Raw genomic sequence first — 8,017 nt, forward strand, 5'->3', positions numbered from 1 at the left:
CAAGGAAGAGGGGACATGGTGCATCTCCTGCCATGAGGCACCAAATGTCCTTGAACTGCTCAAAGAATAGGAGGCAAAATGTGGCAAGAGGTGGCTGCTTGGGGACCAGACCAGTCATGAACACCAGATGACATCTCATTAGTCATTGGAAATGACACAAACAGGGATCATTAAAACACTGTGATCTTTCCCCAGTCTTGCTGCCAAACATCAGAAACTAAGTTTTAAAGTTCCAATAAGAAACCCACACCCATTGCTTCACCTTTTTGTGTTTGTTTCTGAACATGGTAATTCTAATCAAAGTACAGATTTTCCCTAAAGAAAAAACAAAAGTTACTCTTTCTCTTAAATCTTGCTTAGCAATGAGCATGCTTTGTCTGCAATCCAGCACAAGACTAGAGCATAATGAAAGCAAGTCAAGCAAAGCTTTCTGCAAGGTGAAGACAGCTCCTGGAGCTTTAGCATCAGTGAGAGCTGCAGTGATATAGGCTTCCTACCGCAAAGGCTGGCTTAAGGACTGATGCTAAAGGCCATGTCCACTGCTGGGTGGTATATTAATGCCTTTCTTCAAACCCTGTAAGTCTGTACTGCTTCATGGGGGAGGTTGGAAAATTAAGATATATGGTTTTGTCTTATTAATCTCTTTGCAGAAGCTGTACGCTTGGAGACAGCCCGGAAAATAGGTTAAGGCTCACAATAAGCTGAATGAGTTAAATCAGAATCAGGCAAGTATGCTGACAGCCAGCTATTGCAACTCTTAAGCTTACAGGCCAAGGTATGAGTCCAAAGGAAACTGCAGTATCAAGTCAGATAAAATGAATATGTTGGTTTTGACTAGTCTATAAGGAAGGGTCAAGTCTTGGCTTGCTGGTGGGACCTACTGCCAACATGAAATGACTGACTGAAGCGAAGGAGGGCTGACATTACCTCTCAAATTATGAATTCTGCTTCCCAATCTATCTGAATGGATTAACCTCAAAACATAAGATCCGGAATTTAAAGATTCAGAATTCAGAAGCTATTATGAGTCAAGAGCAGGAATTAGCATTTGAGTTATAAATATGCTCTAACAAACTGACAGGAGTCGGCTTGCTGTTCCTTCCCTTTTTGAAGATGGTGGCATCAGGCTTGCAATATTTAGAGATAGAAACCTAGAATTGATTTTCACATCCCAGCTGGATGCTAACAACATGGCTTGTTGGATGAACACTGCTCCTCATCTCCTAACTGGTGCAGTAAGCTGTTACGGCAAGGGAGGGTCTTCATTCTCAGCGTAGGGGATGGGGTTTGTCCAAAGGAAAGGCACTTTCCTGGGATATGGGGCTGCAGTGTGCTCCTGCGACCTCCCCTCCACGTCCTCACCTATCCCAAAGACAGGCAGAAGAGAGGCAAGCATGCCCTGAATAAACAGGAGCCACTAATATCAGAGAAAGTCTCCAGGCAGTAAGTAATGAAGGCACTAAATAACTGTACCTGCTACTCGGATTTTCTGCCAAACATTAGCCAATTTAAAAGGCAGCAAGAGGCCTTTTACACAGAGAGAATTTCTTTGAGTGCTGACTTGAAAGCTGAAGTTTGGCAGGGAAGTGTCTGAGAAGGATGGGGGAGAGGTAAAAGCCAATTTTACCTGGTAATCTGCTACACTTTGTGTGTCCTACCCAGAACACGCTCCATGGCATTAAGAATCCACTGCAGCTCTCTTCTGCGCTGGGGTAGCAGAGGAGCTAATGGTTTCTATTACAGGCGTGTAAAGAAGGTGGCTGTGGCATGCACATCTGTCTGCAAAATAGATGTTAGCTTTGGAAACTGCCTGAACACCTCCGTTCCCCAGCAAAAAAGGGATGGCAGCGGAGCTCTTCAGGCTCCTTCCCAGTGTGACAGGCAGGTGATTGACAGGGCTCGGAGCTGAAAGCCCGCACGTGCTCCCACTGTAAATAGTAATGCTTAAAAGCAGCAGCCCTAGCAGACTATTTCACAAACTCAGTTACTCTAATGAGGATTTCCACGCACACACACAAACTCTACACATTTGCAGTGCAAGGGGGAAAAAAAACCCCAAACAACAAAGAGAAATAAACAGCTGGTGAAGTGAAATACGAGGTTAGAGCCCTCTCTGATTCAAGAGAAGATATTAAAACAGCTATAAAGATGGTGTTGGCATGTCTTGAAATGAGTTTGTTACATTCAGAAGAGGCAGTTACACATGACAAACCATTTTCTGTTTAATTAGAGGGCTCTGTGTGGAACACTTCCAGGCGGAGGAGGGGAGCAGATTGCTACCCAGCATCTCAATTATGGGACAGTGCCTTAACGATTCCACATGCAAATGTTTGTAACTGACCGCAGAGAAGAAGATAAAAAGAAGGGGAAAAAAGAGGGGGGGGATGCTCTGATTGTACTGTAGGGTTAAGGAATAGGAGCTTTCTGTTAACCTTCAGCCAAGTGGGGCTTTTTCGCAACACATCCCTTAAGTTTTAGTTCTACCCAAAGAATGGCTTCAACTTGCTGGCTGAAATAAAACTTCAATGGAGAAAAACCATGACAGAAATACCTGGGCTGTCCAGCCCTGCTCAAAAGCTTTCAGTTCTTCCAGCCAGGTAAAATAATACACGCTTCATGAACAGAGAAGGACCTCAGTATTCACACCGGAGCTCTGAAAGTAAGCAAGCCCAGAATACAAGCTAATACAAGTTAAATATAGGTTATGTTAGCTGCATTTTACAAGCACTAAGAATGTTATTGGAGAAAGCTGTCATTTTTAATGACAGCACAAGCTCCAATTACCAGCAGGCTGATACACTTGGGATTTGGAAGGTTTTTTTAAATCACTTGAAATCTTAAAAAAAAACCCCCCCAAAAAAAACCCCTCTTCATTATCAGCTTCTGAGTTTGAAGTAAATAACTTCACCTGGTGCTAAGAAGTTGAACATTTCACAGGGCACATGAACAACTTAAAGCCATTTATAAATGCAGCTTCAGCTTCCTGGCAATTTCAACACAGTTTATGGCAACTGGAGTAGCAGCAAAACAACACGAGGCTGGGTTGCAAGTGGAAGACAAGGAAAGCTAAGGGAGATGTGGTGAGCTACCACCCTGAGGTCAGCCAAAAGGATGGGGACGCAGCACCGCTGAGCACAGGAATAAGCAGGAACACACACCAGACTGCAGATTATCTGTGAGCTCAGGGAGAAGGCTAAATCTTGCTGCTAGGCTTAAGAAAGGCCCCTTTAGCTTCGAACAAAGCCATGTGTCACCTTGAGCCTAAACCAGAGCATAGGATCCCCAAGCAGCTATACTATAATGAGCTATACCATAGGAAATCCTCTGTCTGACAGTACCCTTCCAGGTCTATCAAGACATCCCTTGGATTTCCCACGTTTTCATTGCCCAGGTCAGCAAAACCAAAAGCAAGTCAACAGAAGTCTGCAAACTTGCTTACCAAAAGCAGAAAGCTGCTTGGGAAAGGTCTGGTTTGCCAGCTGCAAGAAACACGGCATGGTGCACACGGATGCTCCGGCTCCGAAATCTAATGCAAGAGGTAGCAAAGCTGAAGGCTGGAAATTTTTGTTCCCCACAGATAATACGAAAGCCCTTACAGTCAGCAAGAACAGCAGCCTCCTAGTTTGTGGCAAGCAGAAAGTGGGATTGAATCATTACTTGGAGGAGAACGTGTTTCAGTGCCTATAAATAAAAACCTGCGAGGCACGTTGCCAAAGCAGCGCGAGTCAATATAGCTTTTCTATATGCGCTGTCAAACTTTACTTTTGGACACAATATTAATTACCTAGTCGATAATTGTGGGTTTCATTAGTGTATTAAATACCTCAATCAATAATATTTATCCTTCTCAGAGACAGTCTTCACCAAAGGAAAAGAGGGGAAAAAAAAAGGGAGGAGTATTGTTTGATCCTGCAGTTCAAAAAGTCAGCGCAGCAAAGCAGCCGGGCCTTAATGGAAAACATAAAGCACAAGAAACAGAGGGAAAAAAATCAGATTATTACTCTTATTTTTCAGACTTTTGTGCAATAAGCCATGAGGGAATTCCAAGAGCTAAACTGATGGCAAAAAAATTAGATTTCTTTCTCTTAATTGCTCAATGGTGATGTCAGAGTGGACATGACAAACAGTCGCATCTTTCATTTCTACATCAGATAAAGCAGCACACGCAGTTCTGCCCAGCCAACTTCCTGAGGATGAACTCACAGAGAAAAGAGCCCATTTCCAGTGCATCCCCACATGGTTGTCTGCTGCAGTGCAGCTTCTGAGGTGCCTTTATCATAACTTGGAGCATCCCTGGAAAATACATCCCTCAAAGGAGTAACAAACTCATGTGGGACCTTCACTGAGCTCAGCCAGGCTGAGCCTGGGGAGACCTTAGAGCAGCTCTAGTGCCTAAAGGGGCCACAAGAAACCTGGAGAGGGGCTTTGGACAAGAACCTGGAGGGACAGGACAAGGGGAATGGCTTTAACCTGCCAGAGGGGAGACTCAGATGAGCTCTAAGGCAGAAGCTCTTCCCTGGGAGGGTGCTGAGGCGCTGGCACAGGGTGCCCAGAGAAGCTGTGGCTGCCCCATCCCTGGCAGTGTTCAAGGTCAGGTTGGACACAGGGGCTTGGAGCAACCTGTTCTAGTGGAAGGTGTCCCTGCCCGTGGCAGGGGTTGGAGCTGGGTGAGCTCTAAGGTCCCTTCAACCCAAACCACTCTGATTCTAAAATCACATCAGGCAACAGAAAAGGAGCTCAGGAAGATTTTTTTTTTTGCTTAAAATCTCCCTTTAAAGGGCAAGAGGTTTGGGGCAAATTAAAAATAAAGATTAAATAAAAACCTTTGCAAGTGCCTGGCTTATTTAAAATAACTTGCAAGAATGGTTATATATAAGGATGGAAGAAGAAAAGTACTACAAGCAGCCTAGAAACACTCCCAAAGGCACGCTTCTGGCATGGCAGAGAGGCTGAATTTAACAACAAATCAATGCACTATAAACAGTAAAAAACTCAAAACAAACAACACCCCACCCCCAAACACAGCCACCTCAGTATTCAAATCAAATCAACTGAAAAAAATACGTATCAGTCCTCATGAAAAATCCATCTGGCAATTCAAACCACCTTAAAGGAAAAACAAACACACATATGAATGAGATGTAAAACTGTAAACATGAAAAACAGGCTAAAACAGGGAGAGAAGGGCTCTGGGTCTCTTGCATCCTCCCTGATAATACATTAAACAGTATTTCCACTCCCTGTAATAGGATTATTGATATTTACTGCATTACTCCAATATATATAATGCTTAATACGCTACAGACCCCTCCTTTCCCTAAACACAGGCTTTGGAAGTAGGCAGCCTGCTCCACTGCACATTTTCATGAGCTTTTTTTATGTAAGTGCTATGAAATCTTTCTGTCCCACCTGAGTCACCTAAGGAGCCTTAGAGCAACTCCTCCAGCCAGCGAGGCTGGCCATGGCAAGGAAGAAGCTGTATGGGGTGGCTGCTCTTCTCCAAAGGGACAAGTTTAGGGCTAGAAAAAGACAAAAGGAAAAGTGATAAAGCAAGACACAGAAAGTAGGTACATCTTCCTTCCTCCCCCAAGATGCTATACTGTAACTTGGGCAGCAAATACAAGTATCACCAAGAATTAGGGACCAAAACATCACCAATTTCCACTCTCACACCCATTGCACTAAAAGGACAATCCCCTCGTGCTGGAACACAGAAGCCTACACACACACACTCATCCAAGCTGCCAGGCATAGCACACACAGTGTAAAGCAACCAGCTACCAAATGCACACAGAGCAGTAGCTTCTGGGGTTTGAAAGACCACCATTTAGTTTTAAACAGCAGCTCCTAGTAACTATTACTCCTCAAAGCTTTATTTTGGGGCGAAAAAAACCACACAAAACCAAAAGAACAAACCACCTGATGCATCTTAAAACCCTCAAATGCAACCTCCCCTCCAGAGGATTGTAAAGGGTCACTAATAATTAATTTAAAAGTTAATGTACAGTGAAAACATAGTTAAATGCTAATGGTGGGAATTAACACCAAGCTACCTGAATGCCACACGTCAAAGCAAGCTCCAGATCTTTGCCTAGCCATGCAGAACTTGATGTTCTCCTGTAATGGCCTTTGCACCTGCCTGTTTGAAACCAGCAGCTCCCAGTTTCATCTTCGCTTTGTACAGCCAATATAAAGCAGAACATTAGCAGCCACAGGGATCTTCACCTCACAGAGATCTAGTTATGAGGTATTCCAGCATCCTTTCAATTAGCAAAGGCACATAAGCCCAGACAGCGGTTGAAACCACCCAGCGATAGCCTGGACACTAGGAGGGGAAGATTTAGGATGAAGGGAAGGAAGACATAGTGTTGTCTACCAGTAATCCCAGTCAGCATGGTGAGCCCACTCCTCTTTAATTAGCACAGTCAAAAGAGCCAGGAGCCTTCTGAAAAGTCCCACTTTCCATGGCCCATGTTGGATGGTCATGGCCAGTTGGCTGGAGACACCTCCACAACTTCCCTGCCCTCCTCCTTAGCTAGATGCCTGCTTCAGAACCTTTCTTCTCATTGACAAACCATTTATTAACCAATAATCTTCAAAAGTTCTATAGTTTATGACCAGGGGAAGCAAGCAAGATATAGATACATGTATATACAGTTTATATAAGTGGGAAATCATACCCCCCTCACAGAATTCATTTGCTAAATTAGCTCTTCTAGGCCCCTCCTAAAAAAGCTCTTCGTTCTCCTACTCAGTGGTGTAGTCCTCCTCTGTACTCGCCCCAGCTGAGATTCTTTTTTGCCTCTCCACATAGCAGACCAGAACTGTACATAGCATTTGAGATGAGCTCTCACAGCAGAGGCTTATATAATGCTATGGTACTTGTATAGCTGGACTAGAAATACCTTGCCTTACATAGCTTGATGTTTTTATTATATACTAGCTGATTAAAGCATGATTAAAACTCTCCAACTCCTCAGTCACTAATGAGCATCCACTTTATAGCAGAGGTTGTGGTTTTTTATCAGTCCTCAATAAATGACTTTTCATACAAATGGTTTCAAGTTGATTTTCTGTTCTAGTTCTCAAGGTCATTCAGCTGATCCTCTAAGATACCTTAAGACTCTTGAGTATTGATACCTTCCATCTCTAGTGCTCTGGCTGATGGTACAGTAAACCCAGAAATAGGGATGCACAGCAATTCCCTTTGGGAGAATGAGCTGCCCCAGCAGAGGCAGGTGTGCACCATGGTCTCATAAAGCTGCAATACCAGCAAGTATGTGATACACAAAGGCCCATAAAAAAAACTTCCTGGTATATATGGGCCTGACAATCAGAAATAGCTTCAAGGAACACTTTTGCATTGCCACTTGTTACCATTTGCCAATCCCGAACCATACTGAAGACTGTAATTTTCTAGTCAATGCTTTATAAGCAAGGTCAGAGGGAACAAATGCTACAATAAAAAATATGCAAGACATCAGCAGAAGAACCCAGTCATGATCCTCAGAATCCATGAAAGAAGAAGGGGTTGTTTGTGCAATTAATGGGCCCAGAATAACAGCCTTCATGTCCATCAATGGAAGTGGCATTTACAGTGCTTAAACATAAAGACTTAAGATGACAAACAGGAAATCATGGGAAGTAAAGGGCACCAACTGCATGCATGAAGAGACAGCACTCTGCAATGCATAAGAAGCTTCAGTTTTGCTACCAGAGACCCACTGCAGCATTGCCTGGATGCTTGGAGCTGTGCAGCAAATGCCAAGCTGTGAGCTGCAGCCAGGGAACACATAATTAATGTGATTAGGAGCACACAGAGCTAGCATGCTCTGCTGACTGAAAAGCCCAGTAGCATAATTACTGTTTTCTGTACTAGCTCTATGTCTGAACAAATCTCAAAGCCTGGTTAGTTTTAGACTGCTGTGTAAACGTCAATAAAAATCCCAGAAGTGCCAGTTCATCAGCATTCTCAGCACAGAAATGGTGAAAATATCACTGCATTTCCATGCTGTTA

Source organism: Nestor notabilis, unplaced genomic scaffold (assembly GCF_000696875.1).
Source record: "Nestor notabilis isolate BGI_N333 unplaced genomic scaffold, ASM69687v1 scaffold10747, whole genome shotgun sequence".
Taxonomy (NCBI): Eukaryota; Metazoa; Chordata; class Aves; order Psittaciformes; family Psittacidae; genus Nestor; species Nestor notabilis.